Raw genomic sequence first — 25481 nt, forward strand, 5'->3', positions numbered from 1 at the left:
CAAGGCAAGGCAAGGCAAGTTTATTTATATAGCACATTTCATACACAATGGCAATTCAGAGTGCTTTACATAGAAGAAATTAAAATAATAAAAAGAAATAAGAATAATTAAAACAGTTTAGAAAAAAAATAAATAAAATACAGTACAAACAGTCGGACGAACATTGGCACAGTGCTCATTCAGTAAATGCATAGTTAAACAGATGTGTTTTGAGTCTGGATTTGAATGTGACTACAGTAGGAGCACATCTGATCTCCTCTGGAAGCTGGTTCCAGCTGCGGCTGGCATAATAGCTAAAAGCAGACTCGCCATGCTTAGAGTGAACCCTTGGTATTTCTAGCTGATATGATCCTAATGATCTGAGTGATCTGTTGGGTTTATATTCAGTGAGCATATCTGCAATGTATTGAGGTCCTAGGCCATTGAATGATTTATATACCAGTAATAATACTTTAAAATCAATCCTAAGTTTAACTGGGAGCCAGTGTAAAGACCTGAGGACTGGTGTGATATGTTCATATTTTCTGGTTCTGCTCAGAATCCTGGCGGCAGCGTTCTGTATGAGCTGCAACTGTCTTATGGTCTTTTTGGGAAGGCCAGTGAGGAGTCCATTACAATAATCCACCCTGCTGGTGATGAAAGCATGCACAAGTTTCTTTAAGTCTTGTCTGGAAACAAAGCATCTAATTCTTGCAATATTTTTCAGATGATAGTATGCTGATTTAGTTATTGCTTTGACATGACTACTGAAACTAAGCTCTGACTCTAGTGTCACACCAAGATTCCTGACTTGATTTTTGGTTGTTTGACCCCTAGAGTGAAGGTATGCGTTCACCTTGAGAACTTCATCTTTGTTTCCAAACGCAATAACTTCAGTTTTGTCTTTGTTTAACTGAAGAAAGTTTTGACACATCCAACTGTTGACTTCATCAATGCATCGGCACAGGGAGTCAATGGGGCTATAATCGTTGGGCGATAGGGCTAAGTAGAGCTGTGTGTCGTCTGCATAGCTGTGGTAAGCAATTTGGTTCTTTCTCATTATTTGGCTCATTGGGAGCATATACAGGTTGAACAGGAGTGGCGCAAGAATTGAGCCTTGAGGGACTCCGCATGTCATGGATGTCCACTCAGACTTATGGTCTCCTATACTAACATAATAACCTCTCCCATCTAAGTATGACCTGAACCATTTTAGGACTATCCCAGAAAGCCCCACCCAGTTTTCCAGCCTGTCCAGAAGTATGTTGTGATCGACAGTGTCAAATGCAGCACTGAGGTCGAGTAGTACCAGCACTGATAATTTGCCTGAGTCAGTATTTAAGCGAATATCGTTTATTATCTTTATGAGCGCTGTCTCTGTGCTGTGGTGCGGTCGGAAACCAGATTGAAAATTGTCAAAGTATCCATTCGAGCTTAAGAATTTGTTCAGCTGATTGAAGACAACTTTTTCAATGATCTTACCTATGAAAGGAAGATTTGAGATTGGTCTATAGTTGCTTAATATGGTCTTATCCAGATTGCTCTTTTTCAGGAGGGGCTTGACAACTGCAGTTTTTAGGGAGTTTGGAAAACTCCCAGAGAGAAGTGAAGCATTTACCACTTCTAGAAGATCTGCTTCTAAACTGTTTAACACACTTTTGAAAAACGATGTGGGAAGTGTGTCAAGAGCGCAGGTTGATGTTTTAAGGTGCTGTACGGTTTCTTCCAAAATTTTGCCATCAATTTCTTTGAAATCAGACATAGTAACTACTTTCTCAGGTGGTTTGATCTGTCTGACCCCAGCGCAAGTCAAGGATGTGCTGATCACCTTTCTGATATTATTGATTTTCTCAGAGAAGAAAGAAGCAAACTCACGGCACTTGCTGTCTGAGAGCATTTCACTGGGAATCTGGCTTGGGGGGTTTGTCAGTCTCTCTACAGTAGCAAAAAGAGTGCGTGTGTTGTTTAAATTACTGTTTATAATATTTGAGAAGAAAGTCTGTCTAGCTTTGCCTAGTTCCATATTGAAAGCATGAAGGCTGTCTTTGTAGATGTTATAATGGACTACAAGCTTTGTCTTCCGCCACATGCGCTCTGCTTTTCTGCATTGTCTTTTCATATTTTGCACTGCTGTTGAGTTTCTCCAAGGTGCCTTTTGTCTGCCACTCTTCTTCCTGACTTTCACAGGAGCAATATCATCAATTACACCTTTAACTTTTGAGTTAAAAGAATCAAGGAGAAAATCAACAGAGTCAGCAGATATGCTTGGTGTTAAAGATATAGCCTTCATAAATAGGACACTAGTGTTCTCATTTAAGCATCTCTTCTTGACAGACACAGATCTAGCTTTTAGTGTTATAGTTTACAGAAAAAAAAACTAAAATACAATAACAGAACTTATTACTAACAACAATAACATGTGGGGTGAAGATGAGGTAAGATATAATGTTGTATGGTGTTTATAGTTTTTAATCAATTAAACAACATTAAAAATATTAGTTAGCAAAACTTTGCTATATTGATAATGGTATATTGCTAACCCTTTCCTCCTCCTTCTCCTCTTCCTCCTCCAACGTCAACCCGTTCTGTGTATTAGTGGAGAGCGTCAGCAGTGATGTACAGTCCGGAGGGAATGGCCGCTGCAAATTCAAAATAATGAACAGAAAAGAACATGTTTGCCTGCTTAACTAATGCATACTTCAGCTAATTTAGTTGATGTCATCTTACTCACCTGTAGATGTTATCACCATTATGAAGGCAATCACAAAAAAGACTCCAAAATACACCTCCGACATTTCAGACGACATAATTCAGACCACAAACTTGAAAATAAAACAAAAGATGAAATTAACAATGGTGTTGGATAAAGGGTTAGTTTACTCAAAATTGTAAATTCTGTCACCATTTACTCACCCTCAACTTGTTCATAACTTCCATTAAATTATTTAATGTGCTGTATACAAAAGAAGATATTTTAAAGAACATGAGCAACCAAACAGTTACTGGTCCCCATTGACATCCAAAGTATTTTTTCTATTATAGAAGTCCATGCGGACCAGCCACTATTTACCAACATTATTCAAAATATCTTATTTTATATCTTAATAATATCTTATTTTACATAAATGTTCAGACGAAAGAACTTCATGCAAGTTTAGAACACGTTGTGGGCGAGTAAATGATGACATACATAATTTTCTGTTTAAGGTGTACTACGTTATCCCTTTAACTAAGTTTTACTCAGTATTTACGCTGTACATCTGCCAAAAAGTTGTGAAAGAGGAGACAGAACATACCAAAGTTATTATGCTTCTCTGTTTAATAAGTTTACTTCGGCTAATTTAGGTGAAGGTGACCATAACGTTACATACCAGTTGATGTTATCACAATGAAAAGGCTCCAACACACTCCATCGTTGCAGATGGCATTATCCAGATCACAAACCTGAAAATAAATCATATAGGCCTACGTGAAAATATTGTTTAAAACCCGCACTTTAACAAGGGTTTCGTCTATCTCACTTTACCTCAGTATTTCACGTTGAGTTCGCTGTTAGCTCGGTTAACGTTACCGTCGACTCCGCCCGCCTGATGAGCTAACTTGCGTTAAAGAGGCAGAGGAACACACAACCATTATTTTTTATAGTTTTAACTAAAGAATATTTCGGCTAATATAGGTGAACTTAACTTACTCACCAGTTAATATTATCACCATGACAGCGACCCGGCCGACAGTCAGGAAAAAAGACAGTAATAAAGGCACCAAAAAAAACATTCTGACCACAGTCAGGAAAAAAAGACACTAAAACCATTCAGACGAAAACAAAACGATACATCATGTTAGTTTGCTGTTAACATAAGTAAAAACATTTGAAAATGTTTATTTTACATAAAATAGAAATTATATACTAACCTTTTTGGTGAGTTACATGATCTTTTGTCCGTGCATTAACTGCCACTTCACCCCTCAAAAAAACACTTGAAAAGAAATCCCTCTTGCCATTGGTCAGTTTTTCGCGGGCAAGTTCACTACTGTAAATTGATTTACAGTAGTGAAGAATTACAGTAGTGACCCTATATTTTCCCATAATCCTTTGCTGTTTACAGTAACATACTGTATACATATTTTACAGTATCTTACTGTACATATTACAGTAAAATACTGTTCAAATTACAGAAATCCGTTACAGTGCAGGCACGAAGGAACGGCTCACCTCTGGCGGTCAGCTGATTCATCAGAATAAAGCCGCAGAATGGGAACCGCTGTGTTGAGATGGCAGAAGGATGTGTGGTTCAGCGTCTGTAGCCTACATACATGATTGTAGTTTGAATAAAGCTTTGTTTCATGTGTTGACTTGTATATGCATTTGTTTATTGTGTGATGGTGACTTTGATTCATTCTTTTACTAATTTATTAATATTTCTCATTATTGTCAGTAAATAAAATACAATTAATTAATGCTTTATTTATTGTTTGAATGAAAATGTAGATGTTCACTATATACACATCTAGAGTGTATTCATGCATAGCTATTTCAAATGACATACATTACATTTTGTTTGTTTTATTGAATTATATAATTTACAGTAAAAAGTAATATAATTAATTGATCAGCATTTATCGTTGTTATTATTGTATGTTTTGGGCTGGGATAGCAATGCAATCCTATTATTATTAATTTTTAATAATGATACTTAAATTTTTCGAGTATAAAATCAACAGTTTTGTCCAAAGGCGAATCTCCCTTTGTGCAGACATTACAAACGCTGAGGAAAACCGTTCTAGGGCTGTCGAGTTACTGATGTTATGAGGTAGGTATGTATGTATTATATATATATATATATATATATATATATATATATATATATATATATCGTGGGTTTGCAAACATATTATGAGATTTTATACACAGGAAAAAACCTTTAAGGTTGAATATCAATATATATTTTCTTAAATAATTAATTATATAATATACATTTAATTAAATATACATAATATACATTTTCTGTTATTTATAGGCCCGAGGGATGAAACGAGAGTTAAATTTAACAAGAAAAAGAGGAAAACAAAGCAGTAAGCCACTTTTGCTTATGGATGAAAATGTTGGGATATAAAATAAAGAAATTAACAACATATTCAAGATATGACAATTTTGGGATTTCGTAATAAAAATAAATATCGTTAAGGATAAAACGGTGGGTCACATTAGTAGGGTTAAATATAAGAACTTAAATCAACCCTAAATGTATTCACAAAATAAATGGGCAGCAGTTTCTTCAAAAAGACCACAAAATGTAGCCTGGCAAGCCAGACCTACATCAAGATGTTTAGTCTGGAAACTCACCATAGACACGCTCAATCCGAGGGGCGGGATAAACGGCTGTCTTTCAAATTCCCTCTGCACGCAATAGGACAGCGCTTCAACCAACCAGAGCGTTTTCCCAACAGCTGAGCTAACGTTAGATGATAGATTCAACTTTTGCCATATCTGACAGGCAAAAAAAAAGCATTTCTAAACAAACGTGTCGTAAATACTTCACCTTTGGCTTATAGTCAGAAGTTATGCTGTTTGCGTAGATCACGGAGCACGCAGTGACAACCGCGCCCACTACGGTCACATATTATGACGGTCACAGAATCTGGTGTAACACGGGCAAAACTACGAACACATCTTCCTTTTTAAAGAATGACTTAAGTGCCGTTCTTTGCTCTTTTCTTAAAGAAAAACTTAACTCCAAGTCCTCCAGAGTCGCGGCCAAAGCCGATTCGAAAGCCAGGAGCCATTCTTTGTTTTCAAGCCAGGGAACGTCACTTCTTCTTCTTCTTCTTCTGTATTTTTTATTGGCAGTTTGCAATCAATGTGCATTACCGCCATCTACTGGGCTGAGGTGTGATCGCATAGGGATGTCAAAAAAAAAAAAAAAAAAAAGCTTCAGCTGGCGCTGCGTGTTCAGCTCCTCCAGCTTCCACTCTTAAATCTCCTCAACCTTGAAATAATAATATTAATTAAATAGATAAATAACTAAATTCTTCTTGCTAGTTGGCTTTCTTTAAGATAATTAATAACCGCCCTAACTTTGGACTGTGTGCTGTTTACACTCAATAAATTTCCCATGGTTAACTCTCTGTCTAGTGCTCTCTTCATATTCTCCCTTTCTCTGGTGTATTGTGTACAATCTATAAGTATATGTTTTACATTTTCTACTACTCCACAATTTATGCATAGTCCAGTCTGATGTTTCCCTATTATGTGCAATCCACTATTTAAACTTGTATGTCCCATCCTCATTCTGGAAAACCATGTTGCCTCCTGTCTTTCCAATCCACTGATATTTCTAGCTGTAACCTCTTTGTGTATATTATACAAATGTCTGCCTTTTCCTTCCTTATCCCATCTCTCCTGCCACTTTCTGTTAATTTTATTCTTAATAATACTTTTAATTTCTGACCTACTTAATTTAATATCGAGTTCAACCAGTTCTGATGTAACTGCTTCCTTTGCCAGCATGTCTGCCTTCTCGTTACCCTTCACTCCCCTGTGTGCAGGAACCCATATAAATCCTACGCTTATGCTTTGTTGACTTATTATAAAATTTATTTGATTAATTTCATCTAGTAGATCCTGTCTACATATAGATTTTCCACTCTGAATGCATTCTAGTGAGGACATTGAGTCTGAACATATAATCACCTTATTTGGTTTTACTTCTTCCACCCATTGTAAAGCCAGAATTATTGCTACCATTTCTGCTGTAAAAATGGCCAGATGATCTGTTGTCCTTTTTTTAATATTTACATTATACTTTAAAATGTGTACTGCTACCCCTGTTTTCCCAGTCTGATCTTTTGATGCGTCTGTAAAAATCTGAACTGTGTCTTCATAATTTATGTCAATGTATTGCTGAACATTTTGATATATCCCTGATTTAATTATATTCTTGGCTTCCAAATCTACCCTGGGATAACAAAACATCCATGGTGGGATTGTTGGTGTGCTAACAGTTTTGCAACAAGCAATGTTGTCAATTTCCATATCTTTGGCCTGCCTATTCCCATGCCACCCAAAACTGCATAGTGGACGCCCATACTCCCAGCATTCTAATAACACCTTCTTTGTAGGGTGTGTTTCTTCATGACCTTGCAGATTTATCCAGTAAGACATGGATAGTTGTAATCGCCTTAGATCTAACGGCATTTCCCCTACTTCTATTTGTAATGATGGAATAGGTGTTGTCCTAAACGCACCACAACATATTCGAAGTGCCTTGGCCTGTACTCTGTCTAGTTCTTGCATTAAGGTTTTATTTGTTGAGCTATAAACTATGCTTCCATAATCAAATACAGAACGAATCAATGCAGTATAAATCCTTTAAACCTTAATGCTAATATCCAAGATGGCGCCGCGGATGGCTGCCTCGGTGTGGAGCTCTCCAGTTATTGTGTTGTTTTTGTTGGTTTGTTCTGCGTTTAGTCATTCTTTTCCTATCAGTTTCACCAAAGACGAACTACTGGACATTAGGAAACACACACCAGACAACTTTTTTACAGATTTTGATTACTCAGACGTTTTACTGGACATTCTCGTCGGAGGGGCAGCGGTGTTGTTCAAACGCGCGGTCAGACGCAAACGCGGGAAGCGCGCTGGCGCGCTGGTTAAACTCCGCGAGCGCGGCCTCCGTACTGCACTCCCCAGTATTCATCTTGCGAATCTCCGATCTCTTCCTAACAAAATGGACGAACTTCTTCTCCTCACCCGCACTAACAAGGATTTTTTAAACTCCGCTGCTCTGTGCTTCACTGAAACCTGGCTGAGTGAAGCCATACCGGACAACGCACTACATCTGCCGGGCTTTCAGCTGTTCCGAGCGGATCGCATCGCGGAACTAACGGGGAAAACGAGAGGTGGTGGATTGTGTTTCTACATTAACGAAAGTTGGTGTTCAGATGTAACAACACTGAAGAAGATGTGCTCTCCTAATTTAGAGGCACATTTCATAAACTGTAAACCTTTCTACTCGCCGCGGGAGTTTTCCTCATTCATTCTCGCGAATGTTTACATTCCTCCAGACGCGTGTGTGAGCGCGGCGATACAACAGCTGGCTGAACATATAGCTGAAATGGAACAAAGGTACCCAGACTCTCTTTTAATCATTCTTGGGGATTTTAACAAAGCAAATCTCTCCCGTGAACTGCCAAAATACAGACAGCATGTTACATGTCCTACCAGAGACAGTAATATATTGGACCACTGTTACACCACGATAAAGAATGCGTATCACTCCGTCCCACGGGCAGCTTTGGGGCTCTCTGATCATTGTTTGGTTCATCTTATACCGACCTACAGGCAGAAACTGAAATCAGCTAAACCTGTAATAAGGACTGTAAAAAGATGGACCAACGAAGCAGAGCAGGATCTACAGGCCTGCTTCGATTGCACTGATTGGACTGTTTTTGAAGCTGCAGCCACCGATCTGGATGAGCTCACAGATACTGTAACATCATATATCAGTTTCTGTGAGGATACATGCATTCCTACCAGGACATTCTTATCATTCACTAATGATAAACCATGGTTTACTGGGAAACTCAAACAGCTTCGTCATGCCAAAGAGGATGCTTACAGAAGTGGGGATAAAATCTTGTATAACCAGGCCAGAAACAGACTGACAAAGGAGATCACAGTTGCTAAAAGAAGCTACTCTGAAAAGCTGAAAAACCAGTTTTCAGCCAACGACCCGGCATCAGTCTGGAGAGGCCTGAGGAACATCACCAACTACAAATCACCATCCCCCCGATCTGTGGAGAATCAACAACTGGCTGACACTCTCAATGCATTCTATTGCAGGTTTGAGAAGCCCAGACTCACACCTCACACCCGCTCTGATGTGCACTTCACACATCCACCATCACCTCCTGCAACCCCTCTCCTCCCCCCTTCTGCCATCCAACCTGAGCTTAAGGTCTGTGTGGAGGACGTGAGCCGAGTCTTCAAAAAACAGAAGACTAGGAAAGCTTCAGGCCCAGACGGCATCTCATCTGCTTGTCTAAAAGCCTGCGCTGACCAACTGGCCCCAGTCTTCACGCAGATCTTCAACAGATCATTGGAGCAGTGTGAAGTTCCCTGCTGCTTCAAACGCTCCACTATCATTCCGGTTCCCAAAAAACCTAAAATCACTGGACTTAATGACTACAGACCTGTCGCTCTCACGTCTGTGGTCATGAAGTCGTTTGAAAGACTGGTGTTGGCCTATCTGAAGGACATCACTGGACCCCTTCTGGATCCCTTTCAGTTTGCTTACAGAGCAAACAGGTCTGTGGATGATGCAGTCAACATGGGACTGCACTATATCCTGCAACATCTTGACAGACCTGGGACTTATGCACGGATCTTATTTGTGGACTTCAGTTCGGCCTTCAATACCATCATCCCTGATCTTCTCACAGCCAAACTGACTCAGCTCTCCATGCCATCCTCAATCTGTCAGTGGATCTCCAGCTTCCTGACAGACCGGCAGCAGCGAGTGAGACTGGGGAAGCTCACATCCAGGACCCTCACCATCAGCACTGGCGCCCCCCAAGGGTGCGTTCTCTCCCCACTGCTCTTCTCCCTGTACACTAATGACTGCACTTCTAAAGACCCCTCTGTCAAGCTCCTGAAATTTGCAGACGACACCACCGTCATCGGTCTCATCCAAAATGGTGACGAGTCTGCTTACAGACTGGGGGTTGAACAGCTGGCTGTCTGGTGCAGCTATAACAACCTTGAGCTGAACACGCTCAAAACAGTGGAGATGATTGTGGATTTCAGGAGAAAATCCCCAGCACTCCCCCCTCTCACCATCATGAACAGCACTGTGGAAGCAGTGGAGTCATTCAGGTTCCTGGGCTCTACCATCTCTCAGGACCTGAAGTGGGCAAATCACATTGACTCCATTGTGAAAAAGGCCCAGCAGAGACTGTACTTCCTTCGCCAGCTGAAGAAGTTCAATCTGCCACAGGAGCTGCTGATCCAGTTCTACTCAGCCGTCATTGAGTCTGTTTTAAGCACTTCCATCACTGTCTGGTTTGGTTCAGCTACCAAATCGGACATCAGGAGACTACAACGGACAGTCCGGACAGCAGAGAGGATTATTGGTGCCCCCCTGCCAACCCTCCAGGACCTGTACTCTTCCAGAGTGAGGAAGAGAGCAGGTAAAATCATCACAGACTCCACTCACCCTGGACACCCCCTGTTTGAACTGTTACCGTCAGGACGGCGACACAGATCACTGGCCACAAGAACATCCAGGCACAGGAACAGTTTCTTTCCACAGGCCATTTCCCTTCTGAACACTTAACATGCCCCCCAAGGCATATGCCTGCAAGTGCAATACTCCCACTGTCTAGTGCAATATTCTCTTAACTCAGGTGATATTTATATTTATATTATTCATACTACTCAAAATACTGTAAATATGTTCATAATCTGTAACATGCACTAGACTCCCACTGTCTAGTGTAATATTCTCTAACTCAGGTGATATTTATATTTATATTATTCATACTTCTCAAAATACTGTAAATATGTTCATAATCTGTAAATGTTTATTCAGACTAAACCCAACTGTGACCCCTTTTTTTTACTTTTTATACTATTTTATTTTATTTTATTTTTTTATATATTTTATTCTTAGAATTTGTATTACTATGTTTCTTGTTGTATTTGTATTTGTATATGTGCACTGGAAGCTTCAGTACCAAGAAAAATTCCTTGTGGGTGCAAGCACACTTGGCAATAAAGCTCTTTCTGATTCTGATTCTGATTTAAGGGATATGCCTGATGCTCCCCAGCTAAACCCTGCTAAACACTTCAGTATATTTATGCCTTTTTTGCACTTATCATTTTCTGAATGTGCGTTTTAAAATTTAGCTTAACATCAAACCATACCCCATAATATCTTATACTATCAACTTGTTTAAGATGCTGCCCATACAGTTTAAGTTCTATAGTAGGATTCGTTCTTTTTTTGGAAAAACATATAAATTGTGTCTTTTCTACAGACAGATGAAAACCCCACTCACATGACCACTTTTCAACCTTAACAATTGCTGACTGCATCTTAACCTTCAGATTATCAATATTCCTTCCTCTCACCCATAATGCCCCATCATCAGCATATAGTGCTCTCAGGGAACGTCACATCTCTGTCGTCATTATGTTAAGCCCGCCCCGCCTTCTCTATACGCGTTGTGATTGGCCTGACCCAATTTGGGGTTTTGCAGCTAGAAGGTCTATTGAGAGTGTCTAGACCCACCTGGCTGCAAAATACATTTGGCTGCCGCTAGGGTGCGTCTAGTTTCTAGGCTACACAAAATGAGCAAGTTTAATCAATATCATGATATTTACAGACAGATGAATTAAACGTGTCGTTCAAATCTTTTAAGTTGTTGCGCTTGTGATAACGCGTCGTAGGTCACATGATAACGTCAACATGGCAGATGTCCGGTTCGCATTCATACTCAACGAGATCTTGCTATAAAGTACCTACTCTTTTAGCGCTCGTTAAGTAAGTACTCATTGAAATTAACCACGAAAGTACTCACCACGAAACATAACAAACAGAGCTCCAGCCAATAACCGACAAGAAGTGTTGGAGGGTGGGGTTTGCGCGTTTGCGTGCACATGAGGTGGGTGTGTGGAGGAGAGAGAAGCATGAAGAGGGAAGTTTGAATTATGTCCTACACACGACCAAAGAGACGACGTTCCGATGAACAGAACAACTTGCAAGAGGGACAAGGATAAGGAACGCGCGAAGTCCCGAATTTACATCGGAAAAACCTTTGAAAGGTGGCGAGACCTCCGCCGGCAGAAGGGATTAGCTACTATCCGACATTCAGTTGCTCTGTTTTTGCAGAACAGGTAAATCCACTTTTCTTTCTAAACTGACGGTCATGTTCGCCAAACCAACACAAGGATGTAATTAGCTAGATTTATGCAGTTAATTTTGGTGAATACAACATGAATGTTTCTAGCAGCGATCAATCTCTATTGTAAATGATCAAGCAAATTCACAATAGGGCGACAATTTGTGTAAGTTCAGGGTTGTTTTCACCCACGGTTTGTCATGAATTTGAATGTTCATTTATAGGCTATTGACAACTTTGACTAAATTGGTTTACAACGCCGCCGTTGTTTATGCTCACTGGGAAACGCGAAGCTAACGTTATCTTGCTATCATTGCGTCCTTGTATGGGAGCTATTTATAACCTCAGGTTGCAAACGATTTTAAGATAATGTTTATCTTTTTCTGCATTCTGTTCTGCAATATATAAAAGCATTTATCTAACTTGGCGACATTACACATTGAATGAAGTATCAGTAAAACTTAACTTTGTAGTGACTATTTTGACTTTCCTTTATGACGGGAGGGAGGGAGGAAGGGAGGGGAGGAGGGAGGAGACGGGATGAGGAGGAGGGAGGGTCTAGCCAGCCTCCGTTTTGTTTGACAATAATTCGAATGTCAACAAGAAGAAACGTCTCCCGGGATCGCTTAGAGCACCTTTAACACTTGTTCTCTACTCATCTTTACTGCAGACGCTCACAAGTTCTCAGACTTGACTGAAACTATTTGAGACCACTGAACTGTTTAACCACTTTGACACATTTGCTTTTTGCTGATTGTGCTGTTGCTGTCTGGTTGGTAAGTTTATTTTGTTTTAACAGTTGCATGTGCGGTGGGAAACAATTTTCTAATTCTGAATGAGAGATAAACATGGATCAATTGTCTTTAACAATTATTTATTCACTTTCAAGGAAACAGTCATACAGTCACACAGCAGTCATACAGTCATTACAAAGTGCCTCAGAGTGTGACAAAGAGTGGGGGGTATCCTTCCTTCTTTATAGTCGTTCCTCCCCCAAGGTTGTTTTCCCAAGGCTAATGAAGATATCTCTCAGCCATAACTAATACATTGTTTAGATTTGCCTATCATATGAATCATATTATACCCTTGAATGGAGACCCTCTGTCTCGGTCATACACTTAGTCACACATTAAAGGGTTAGTTCACCCAAAAATGAAAATTCTGTCAGTAATTACTCACCCTCATGTTGTTCCAACCGCGTAAGACCTTCGTTCATCTTCGGAACACAAATTAAGATATTTTTGATGAAATCTGAGCCATGTCTCACTTCTCCGTAGGCTGCTATGTGACCGAAACTTGCTGGCCCAGAAAAGTTATTAAAGAGATCGTTAATATAGTCCAAGTGACTCCAGTGGCTCAATCTTAAGTATATCAAGCGACGAGAATACTTTTTGTGCGCAAAAACAAACTTTTGTCAGGTCATATACAATGGAGATACACATACATACATACATACATAAGGATATGTATCGACACTAATCTAATTACCATCATATTTCAAAGATTCTATATATAGAGTTAGCTAAATGTAAACATATAGAACAATTTCTTCCACACACGTTATTTGTGTGGAGCTCTAATGAACTGCAGTTGCATTATTAATAAATGAAAATTATTAACTTGTGCAACTGATAAACTGTTCCTATGTTTGTTCTTCAGGTGTGTTTGGTGATGATGCAGTTAAGATTTCAGTGATTGAGGGAGATTCAGTCACTCTGTTACTGAAATACATAGAAGATATCATAATATGCAGGTTTGGACATCAAAATACTCCAATAGCTCGATTTGATTAAGACATAGAAAAGTTCTCCACATCTGATGTTCCTGATGGGAGATTCAGAGACAGACTGAAGCTGGATCATCACACTGGTTCTCTGACCATCACAAACACCAGAACCACATGCTGCCTCCCAATTCGCCTACTTGTACTACTCCCTAAAAGTATATGTACTCTTTTTGTGAAGAAAAAGTACATACTTATGAGTGTGTAGCAAAAGAGTAGGCAAGTTTAAGTAAGCAAGGACATACTACCAAAGAGTATAGAAGACAAGAGGCAAAACTCTGATGCTTTTTTGTAACAGCCACCAGGTGGCGCTTCGGTAGCGTGCCCGCCATTTTGGAGTGAAAATGCCAACTCAACAGCACAGATAAACAGAAACAAACAGAATGACAACGAAAGAGAAGTCATATTGGAATAAAAGAATGGAAAATTAAGTCATCAGTCAATTTTATGACACCTACAGTAAATTTTGTATTGTCTTATACGTATTTTATGTTATCAGTTGAGGAATCCAACCATTCAGTAGCTCGTTTTTTTAGCATACTTTATTGAGTATTTCCATTTTGTGCAACTTTACACATTTACTATTACTATTATTTTTTACTATTAGGCTACTCCACTAGGTCTGAAATATATATTGTTTGTTTAAATCCCCTGGATCATGCTACAAACATGATGATCTTATAGAACATGATGCATCGCTGTCTTATCCCCTAATTTTTTTTTTTTTTTTTTTTTTTTTTTCATAGTGTTGCTTTAACGGACATTAATTAAAGACATACTGCAAAAACAGTGTAATGTCAAGCTGTTAATTCCTGTTATTTGTTGTTGCCCAACATTCATAATTTTTCTGATGCATGTCCTTATTTTAATTTCACATGTTGGTATTAATTCAGTGTTTATAATGCTAATACTTGAACTTCAAAGAATTTCAACAAAGGTTTTGTGAAAAAAAGTGGTAGACTTAAACATAAAGTCTATCAAATAAACTGTTAAAATGATCACTAGAGGTTGTACGTTATTCTGTGTTGTCGTCATTCAGGTTGGATTTCAGCCTATTTTATTTATTTGTTTACAAACCAGCTGATAATTGCCATAGCGATAGTGAGATGCAAGTGGATTGCAGAGTCGCTTTCACCCCAAAATGGCGGAGAGTAGGGCTGCTGTTGGGGGCTGGTGTTGCAATGGAACGTTTTATTGGCTTTCACTTCTTGTCAGTATGAGTTCTTTGTATGCGTCTCAATATTCCTCTGGTAGTATAACTTATATATATATATATATATAAAGTTTACATGTATAAGCACGCAGCTCTTCATTTAGATCTCAATACTGATTTGAACAATGACGTTGTTCAGCTACTGTTGCACAATTAAAATGAAAAATGATAACGCATACGACAGATGAAATACAAAAAAATGTATTTATAATTTTAATTATAATATATACATATACATATATATGTTGCTATTACCTACCATACAGAAGAAAACAAATGTCAAAACAGTTTTTAGTTTAAATACATTTTTAACCACAATGCAAAAACGTATATGTCAGCAAAGCACACAACACCCACGGACATTTACTTTTTTTTTTTTTTTCTTCTGCATAGAAAACTGTGATTGTGATTCAATGAATCGACACAAACACATCTCATGAACTATTGTCGAGAAATGGAGTGTTCTCTTCCAAACAATTAGATATAGATCTAAAGTATAAGAAAATATATAATAAAAAGCAGAAAATGAAGGATCTAGGAAATTCTCATGTGGCCCTGAGTTTTACATAAGGTGATAAGATACTGTGCAAACATGTATAGACCACATCCTGCAAAAATGACGTTTGTTGCATTATGTGTGTGGTTAATATGGGTTCTGGGGGACAAGAGCATTGTTGTGTGTAACTGTCAAATATAAAGACATTCAAGAATAAATTGTCTAGAAAGGTAGAAATCGGATAAAAATACAGTAAATACAATTGTTGTATTGCTGGTGCCATTGACACAGACAGGAAATGTTTTGATGCAGGTAAATAAAGCAATTGATGCAATTAATGTAACAATTAAAGCATGCAGGAAATATGTTAATCCAAGTAAGCAGCATGTGTGTAAATGTAGACATACTGTGCAACATTAGGAATTATAAAATCACGGCCTTTAGGGCTGTCGTTTGGAAGATCTTTTGGAGAGAGCAAGCAAGCAAGCAGCAAGCGGAAGCCAGCTACAAAGCCACAACATCAGAAGATCAGAGAAGGCACTGACATTCTTAGAAGAGAGATTTACTGAGCAGGGGTAAGCCTTAAAATGTAATTGTGTATCTGGCCCATGGAACGTCTAAGCTGGCATAAGAGTGTGTATTTAGCATTTGCCTCTGCAAGAGATAAATTGAGAGTGTGGACTGCCCTCAAACTCTGATAGTATTCTCTCAGTATGTTCATTATTGTAGAGTTAGAATCCATTTGGGGTATCAGATGACTGTCTGATAAAGATAGATCTGTATAGTGATATTCCAACAGACTCTACAAAGTCAGTCAAGGACAGAGTGGGCCGTGAGAGTGCATGAGCAGGTACAGCTGTTCTCTGAGAGCAAAGAGCCAGCGGTGGTGCATTGAACTCAAGAGTAACACACAACACAGGTAGACTTGGTTATCTGAACCGTAGGCCTAGGAGGTACGAAAGAGATCAGACTGAGTAGACCCAATATACAGTGAGGAAAATAAGTATTTGAACACCCTGCTATTTTGCAAGTTCTCCCACTTGGAAATCATGGAGGGGTCTGAAATTGTCATCGTAGGTGCATGTCCACTGTGAGAGACATAATCAAAAAAAAAAAAAAAAAATCCAGAAATCACAATATATGATTTTTTAACTATTTATTTGTATGATACAGCTGCAAATAAGTATTTGAACAACTGTCTATCAGCTAGAATTCTGACCCTCAAAGACCTGTTAGTCTGCCTTTAAAATGTCCACTTCCACTCCATTTATTATCCTAAATTAGATGCACCTGTTTGAGGTCGTTAGCTGCATAAAGACACCTGTCCACCCCATACAATCAGTAAGATCCAACTACTAACATGGCCAAGACCAAAGAGCTGTCCAAAGACACTAGAGACAAAATTGTACACCTCCACAAGGCTGGAAAGGGCTATGGGGAAATTGCCAAGCAGCTTGGTGAAAAAAGGTCCACTGTTGGAGCAATCATTAGAAAATGGAAGAAGCTAAACATGACTGTCAATCTCCCTCGGACTGGGGCTCCATGCAAGATCTCACCTCGTGATCTCAATGATCCTAAGAAAGGTGAGAAATCAGCCCCTAACTACACGGGAGGAGCTGGTCAATGACCTGAAAAGAGCTGGGACCACAGTTTCCAAGGTTACTGTTGGTAATACACTAAGACGTCATGGTTTGAAATCATGCATGGCACGGAAGGTTCCCCTGCTTAAACCAGCACATGTCAAGGCCCATCTTAAGTTTGCCAATGACCATTTGGATGATCCAGAGGAGTCATGGGAGAAAGTCATGTGGTCAGATGAGACCAAAATAGAACTTTTTGGTCATAATTCCACTAAACGTGTTTGGAGGAAGAAGAATGATGAGTACCATCCCAAGAACACCATCACTACTGTGAAGCATGGGGGTGGTAGCATCATGCTTTGGGGGTGTTTTTCTGCACATGGGACAGGGCGACTGCACTGTATTAAGGAGAGGATGACCAGGGCCATGAATTGCGAGATTTTGGGGAACAACCTCCTTCCCTCAGTTAGAGCATTGAAGATGGGTCGAGGCTGGGTCTTCCAACATGACAATGAACAACGAAAAGGTACAAAATATATATATGTTTATATAATATTGTTATCTGCCATTATAAACAGTGTAAGGCATTTACAATCAGCACATGCAAGATTATCTTGTGTATTCTTCACCCAAGAATATCTGGGGTGGTCGCCAAATCCGGTGATGGAGATTTCACATGCAACACTACATTAATATCAGTTTAGCACTGTCCTCTTAGTTCACAATCTGTCTCTCTCTTAAGTGTTCACATAATTCTATTATCTGAAAAATGGTTTACATGTTTGTGTTCTGCTTGTGGCGTCTGGTTGGTGAGTTACAATTATATTCTGTGTAAGACATCACTTCTTGCTTTAGTCTTAATTTAAAGCAATTAACTATTTTAATCAGCCAGAGAAATTGCTGCATTGACCCAGTAGTTCACACAGCAGTCTTTAAAATAGTCTGCAAAACAGTTCCCATCTATGTGAGTAGTCTCAGTCTCAGATGTCACGCACACAGATCGCCCACACTCGCTTTAAGGTCTGACAACACGAAACTAGTGTGAGGCGACTTCAACTATAGCTCTATATTTCAGAGGAAGCTTATAATGTACCATCTTTCATAAATAATGAAGCAACTTCATTTGCTTACATTTGCAAATAAGTTTATCTTAAAATGTCATCCAGACAGTTATCAAGATATAATTTCTGATGTATTCTTATTAGATAATAAACAAATAAGCTAAATGTTACTAAATAAAATATTGTCTAAACAGTTTGTAAAGACAGGATACAGTAATGTAAATGACTCCAGGATGTAAATACACATTTTTATTATTTTTGCCAATGCACTAGACTAGAGGAATAACAAAACAATACATTTTTATTGTACACTGGTTGTGAATTTACAATGTATTATAAGGACATATTACCAAAGCAAATAACAGACCACATAGTTTAAATGAATGTTTAACTATAGTGCAAAAACATATATCATAAACACAAGACCTACAAAATGTTTCGGACTGGAGTAAAATAAATGTTTTTCACTTCCATCAGCTCAATTTGTGAGTCAAAGTGAAACCTGCTGCGGTCTGGTCTTTTGGGGTGAACAAACAGCTTCTGCTTCACAAACATGTTCACTAGTCACCAACTAGAATTGTGGAAAATGTCACCAGTTCTTTGGATAGAGTGAACTCACCAAATCATGGTTGAGATGTACAGTAAAGATTCAGTCTGAAGCAATGTCAGGTGAGAAGCTCTATCCGGGTCACGGCGCTAAAACTGTAGGAAACTCAGAATTGAAGACCAGGAGACTTGGTTGTTTCTTCAGCAGGATTCTTTATTGAGAACATGAGCTATCGTAGCTGCAGTCATCAAGTCTCACTAAAGGCTGGTTCACACGGCAGGATAATTAGGCCGATTTTAGCCCCGATTCACCCCTTCCGACAATCTTAAGGATGCTCCAGTTATCGTAAAATAATCTGATCAGATATTCCTGCCGTGTGTGGTGTGTTAAGGCTGCTCTCGTCTGCTCGGAAGGACGTCGGGACCGCTCCGATCTCAAATCGGGGATATCCAACATGTTGGATTTATTTGGCCCGATTTCTTCTCGTGTGTGGTGTCCCCCGAGCACGCAGCCTGTGGACTGTGGAGTGTAGCCAATCAGAAAGCGAGGTGACGAGGCGGCGAGGAAACACCGGGAAATATAATCAAAACAGCCGGCGGCATGGCGCACCAGAAAGTCCGGTGGACGTCAGAGATCATCGCCTTTTCTTTTGATAACGTTTTTTTTTCGGTTAAAAACAAACTACAAACTATTGCCACTGCATCCTCTCCGTCCGCCATGATTGTTTACTCTGAAGTCACGTTTGATCTCGAGGTATTTTGCGCGATTTCCCGTCTGATCTGGGAATGCTCGGGAGTCAAATCGGTTCGTGTGTGATGTGTTGATTTTGCCGTGTGGCTGCGCACCACACACTGTACGACCAAAACTGTTAGACCCGTGATTTTTTATCCCCGTGTGTGGGGTCTCTCAGGTTTGGAAAATCGGCCGACAATTTTAAAATCGTCCCATGTGAACCAGCCTTAAGGGAACTTTACCTTAAAGGCATTCAGTGGGCAGTCCTTAAAGGTGCTGACCTTACACACAGCCTTAGAGATGACCACTAAATCTAATCATCTAAAAGACAATAGAGGCAATTGACCCTTCGCTAAGCCACGCCCGAAAACCGCCACAGGCCAATCGTGGCTTAGCAACCGTAACTAGGCGCGGGAGGTCTGGCAAGCTTTCGAGCGAGAGAAACATGCTGAAGCGTTGTGCGTATGGATTGTGCAAATCTGATACCCGGTATCCTAAAAGTTTGGACGGGGTGGTGGATTTTGTTCCCTTCCCGAAACCTAAAACCCAAGGGGAGAAATGCCGGGTGTCATTTTCATTTATATAGCGCTTTTAACAATGTAGATTGTTCCAAAGCATCGTTACAGTGATAATAGGAAATTAAAGTAAAGTGTTTTGGCTTTATAGCAGCTCTAGAATAAAGTTATTGCCCAGCTCGTGGATCAAGCACTGTGATTAAAGGCAAGACGGAGGCTCACTGACATAATTTAACATTACTTAAAAATATATTTCAGCATTTTGTTAATCGACGGCCAAACTAGTAACGTTAACCCAATCCGATCGCGACTCTCCCGGTGTTAGTTCTAGTAAAAGTAAAAGGTAGTTAGTAAAAGCAGGGAACATCACGGGGCTTGCCGGAGATCTTCAAGGAAAAGGTTGGTATGCAAACTTAATCAGTTCATAACAGTAGTCACTTATATGACCACGACGTGTGAGCAGTAACGTTAGCCTGGCGCACTACAAATATAAGCGGGAGATCGTTATCATTGCAAAGTGGTCAGGCTAATGTCTTGTGTTTATTCCACAATACATATGGATAAGATGTTTGATTTATAAATATTAGAATATTTTCACATTTCACTTACCCTGCTGGCTCAATTTGTGTGTTTCCCATTTGAATGGTCAGCGTACGAGGCGGCTGCTGCTTGCGCTGGGACCTAACGTTATAGACTTTAGCTTCAATTTTGATGAAATTATTCTCTAATCGTTTGCATATTTTGTCGTGGATATAGCCCTCGAATGCATACTGCAGTCTTGTTCTCTCATATTTTCACCTGTTCGCCAAAAATGACTAATTATCTCCTTGGGAATGTCTGCATACATACACCTGGCACGTCATACATACTGTAATAGACGTGCCAGGCGCAAAAGCTTGACAAGCGTAGCCTCCTAACAGTAACTAAGGAGGGCGGGGCTTAGCGAAGGGTCAATTACCCCCAAATTGTATAGCAACACGAAATTAACTTAATTTCAGGGGGTATAAATACACAGGACAAAACAAATAAATAATCTAGAAAAGGTGAATGTAATGGGTAACTATGGAAACTAAATAAGTATGGAGAGAGAGATTACATGGAGACTGAAACAGGGAATGATCTAAACTCAAAGGACAGAAAGGAAGCAACAACAAAAACTCAAAGGTCAATTTAATAATTGAATGTTCTAATGACTGAGACAAGTCAGACACAAGTTTTTGTTATAGTTTATTAAATTATATTTAAAACTCACTCTGGGATCTGTGGCGCCATCCCCCCGAACAGGGCAAGAAGGTCTTAGTTACCATGTTAAGTTGGTTTTATGACTGTTAGCAATGTGAACAGGGGCCTCTGCCACAAGACCTACATACATCAGAACAGACTTTCCTGCATTCATTCATCGATTAACTGGTTAACATGCAAATTAACATGCATCCCTGAACATTTTGTGAATGATTTACTGTCTTGTGTTGTGTCTTTTAATACTATTATCTTTTAATACTATTATCTCTTGATACTATTATCTTTTGATACTATTATCTCTTTGATACTACTATATGTATTTTATTATAGAACCAATGGTCAATGTAACCTCACCTATACCATGTTTGGTCTCTATAAATTGGTACTTTGAAGATCGGAATGATTGTGTACATGATATGCCGATAGCTGTGCAACATATTATTATTACAATAATCTTTCTTAGTTTCGTCATCAGCAACCAATCCAGCTGCACATGCAAATGAGCATGCTTAGAACAAAGATTCATAAATCAACCACAGAGGAATCTCCCGCTTGGAAATTCCACCCTTCTCACTGGTCAAGCAAACCTGGAGAGGTGGGGCCTTTCTCAGGTTTTATTAGAGACAAATTCAGTGACCCTCCTTTCTCTTCTTCTGGCCTCTACTGCCGCTTCTTCAGGTTGATTGTCTGTGGGACCCCCCCCCCCCACCCCCCGATGGGGGCCCATGGGCCCCGGCAGGTCGTGACCACCGCCTGCTATGCCTTCCCTCTCCCAACAGAGTCAGACTGTATTGTCTTCAATCCAACTCAGAAGAAAACTGTAACCTTACCATCGCTGTGTAGCAAATTAGCTGTATGAAATATTAATAATCAATAATAACTGGTTATAGCTGATTGTGAATATTTGGATCAGTTAATATAATTAACTTAATGACTTAAATTAAAATTACAATCAATTAACCTGTTTGTCCCGTGAACACTCAGGATTAATTGTTTATTAACTCTAAGAAATGTGCATACAGTTTACCAAGGGAAAGAGAGCTGAAGCAGAATACAGGAAAGCAAGAAGTTATAGCATTGTTTGAAATTCAGCAGATCAACAGCCTTGAGCAAACCATCAGTTTAGTTCTAAAACGCCCTTCTTTAAAGGGGCAAGGATACTTAATGTATCAAATAATGAGACTAAGTTTGATACTTGCATGTCTCGCCCATTTGAATTAAACATTTACATTTATGCATTTGGCAGACGCTTTTATCCAAAGCGACTTACATTGCATTCAAGGTACACATTTTACATTTTGTCAGTTCTTGCTTGATCCCTGGGAATCAAACTGTAGAGGTTTGAAATCTTGAGATATGCAATGGCTTACACTAATAACTATCTAACATTATTCCAAGCAGCTAGTCCCATTTGCAGTGTTCATTGCCAGACCAGAAACACAGTTCAATAAATCCACTTCAGAAACGTTGTTGAAATAAAAGATGAAAATCTCCAGTTTTATTCCTTGGTCTGATTTACAAAAGAGAATGTGAGTTGACTAATACACTTATTCTAGTTGCTAATGAAATAAAAGATTCCTAATAGAAGTAACTAGAAGTTAGCAGTTAGCAGGTAAGAAAACCGTTCGCTTCCACAGCTCTCAAGATATGAATCACATTATGAGAATCAACGTAATATAGCCGGAGTTGGCCTTTTCTTAAAGAGGCAGTACACTATTTTACCAATATGTACCAAATCCTAAACACATGAATTCTAGTATGCTTTTAACCTTTTAAGTATAATTTAACATTTTAACCATTACATGAACTTCTAAATTAAATTATTTACCTGTTTACCATTAATTCTTATTCACATTACTATGAATTGTACTTTGGCCTCTACACAAACCCAAGACCTTAGCATTGTTAACGCCAACACTCTACTGTTTGAGCTACAGGAATGACACTAAACTGTCCTGATGCAATTTGTTGAGGCCCCAGTTGATCTTTGCTGATGTGGTCTTGATGAGAGAGAACCAGTGGTAGTCAGAGTATCTTTGGTGAATGGAAAGACAAGGCCGCGGACTGGCACAAGATTGGAGGGTCCTTAGAAACTTTTAGTTCAGCAGCATCTTCATGTCAGGATTCCAGTACAGAGTAAGAGAGCGCTAAGAAAGCTAAGAGCTGATCTTTAAAGGGATAGTTCACTTTGAAATAAATTTTTGATATGTTTTAGCTTACCTCAAGGGCATCCAAGATGTAGGTGTCTTTGTTTCCGCAGTAGTTTCAATTTTGATCTTTTTAGGTCACACCGTTCTTGTCTGTCAGTCATATAATGCAGGTCTATGGTCACCACCTCAAAGAGCATGCACAGAGTCCAAATTAAAACAATTCCCCATCGTCCAAATGAAACAATTCCCCATCATAAGTACACATTGATGGCCTAAGACACGAAACGAGCGGTTTGTGTGAGAAAACGAACAGTATTTATATCGTTGTTATCTCTTGAAAACAGCACAAGTCCAAATGATTTGACGGCGCGGGCGGGTATAGATATATACATAGATGTCGCCTTGGCTACGGTTTCGTTCCAATGAACTGCAGTAGCCAAGGCGACATCTAGTGTATATACCTATACCCGCCCGCGCTCTCAGAGTATCTTGACATTGCAGAGTGTTCTCTGCAATGTCAAGATTGCAATGCTGGAATATGTTGTTTGTGTGCATGTGTGTGTGTTTGTGTGTGTGTGTGTGTGTATGTGCGTGCGTGTATGTGTGTGAGAGAGAGGCACGGGCGCGATCAAACAGAGGAAACGTAAAAATACACTCCATCATTTTGTTCATACAGGACATCATTTAAACTGCAAAGTGCCCTTACTTATATTTGTGTACAATCGCAATAAAACACTACATTGTGCTTTTGTCAAACTGTAAACTCTTGTCAAACTGTACAACTGTGACTCACCCAGCCAAAATCTCTCTCACACACACACTGTTAAAAAGCAAAAAAATATATTTATCCAACCCCATTTAAAAACAGTCTGTCAGTGCTATCTTTTGGACATTCATCATATTGCATTGGTTTTCATTTCTTGTCCTCAAACAGAGCACTAATCTGTTTATTTTTAAGTTACATATTCTACATTGATTAAAAAAGAAAATCTTTTTTTTTAATGGTAGTATTATTTTATACAGAAATAAAATTAATTAACACTAATTTTATTCTCATCTTAATTATAAATCATTTAAGGAAAACAAATATATTTGTCAGGGAGAGACACTGATTCAGTTGCAGGTAACAACAGTTTATTTTGCTCTCAAAAGATCCCAGGAAAAAACAACAGGAACACAGAAAGGAAAAAGGCAATCCAAAATAAATGTCCTCTGGGCCAGGAGAGCACTTTTAAAAAAAAACAAATTAAAGCGTCACCCGACGCAATGTCCAAGTCACACTGAATTCCCTGCAGAAGATGATGAGCACACAGAGAAGGGCTGGGTTGGTTCATCCAAGTCCCAACAGAAGATAACACCTGGGTGGCCAGGCAGTAGTGATGTGCCAGATGCAGCCGCGATTCGAGGCTTGTGTTGTAAACTTGGAGAACTTGGAGAACTCCCATTGTCATTGTCGTTATTGTGTCATATATGTGTTAGGGCTGTATATTATATCAGGTTAGAATATTTATAGTATATTGATATTATTAATTATAGTAGGCCTAGCAATATTATAGTCTTGTTATATTAATTAGATAGGATTATTTGGATTGCCCTTTTTGATTTATTTGCTTTTTGTGACCTCTTCCTTTTTCCTGGTAATGGAGCCAGCAATAAATAGGAAATCCTCCCTGTCTGGGCTCAACAGAAGCATCAGTGTCCTCATTTATACCAGCTGCCACTGCCATTTCCATGTTCCCCTGCATCATCTGTGGCTGGAGAGGTTTTGTCCAAAAAAGGAATCATCTAAACCCCAACACACTTGAAAAAAATCTCCAGTCCCATAAGCACAACACTGCACTAAAACTAGTTACAGTTCACTGCACAAAACCCCCCAGAAACAATTCTTAACTTTTCCCACCCCAGACTATTGTGTTGCAGTTTACTTTATTACACTCCTCCACCATAAGCACTGCATTCAACAACACCGTGTCACTTTTGCTGTTCATACTGTGACTCTCCTAACAATTTATGAATAATTAATTAATTGTGTGTGTGTGACAGTTGTTCAGACAGAGAAATTCAGACAGAGTTCACAAGTTCACATCTACATATATTTATTACGGTAAAGGTTATGCGTATTTGGCGTGCTGTCCGGGTGGAGGGCTTCGAGCTCTGAATTTCTGCCCGAACCCAGAGTACTCCCCCCGTTGGTGAGAGTAGATGGAACTAGAAGTGAGGAGATGGGGTGGAGGTGGGACGCTGAACAAACTTTCAAGGAACAGAGGTGGGTTCTGCTG

The 25481-nt window shown here is 39.3% G+C and overlaps 1 protein-coding gene and 1 long non-coding RNA gene across 4 annotated transcripts in view; one reads left to right on the forward strand and one right to left on the reverse strand.

The window, feature by feature from the left end:
- LOC309474957 (uncharacterized protein) overlaps positions 1-25481 on the forward strand; it is a gene marked incomplete at its 3' end in the record, with an annotated part of 239061 nt that overhangs the window by 184495 nt on the left and 29085 nt on the right. The gene's annotated exons all lie outside the window — the stretch shown is intronic.
- LOC309476346 lies at positions 6-5783 on the reverse strand. Of its 3 annotated transcripts, XR_014198029.1 has the most exons (8): positions 5520-5783; positions 5324-5432; positions 3675-4285; positions 3506-3578; positions 3351-3423; positions 2711-2801; positions 2520-2618; positions 6-1914 (listed from the first exon to the last, which is right to left on the reverse strand). It is a non-coding gene; the product is annotated as an uncharacterized lncRNA (long non-coding RNA). The 3 variants fall into 3 exon arrangements; XR_014198030.1 differs by lacking the exon at positions 6-1914 and having other exon boundaries at positions 2337-2618; positions 5324-5427; positions 5520-5782; XR_014198031.1 differs by lacking the exon at positions 6-1914 and having other exon boundaries at positions 2337-2618; positions 3506-3574; positions 5520-5782.

Source organism: Leuciscus leuciscus, assembly GCF_965113295.1.
Source record: "Leuciscus leuciscus genome assembly, chromosome: 15".
Lineage (NCBI taxonomy): Eukaryota > Metazoa > Chordata > Actinopteri > Cypriniformes > Leuciscidae > Leuciscus > Leuciscus leuciscus.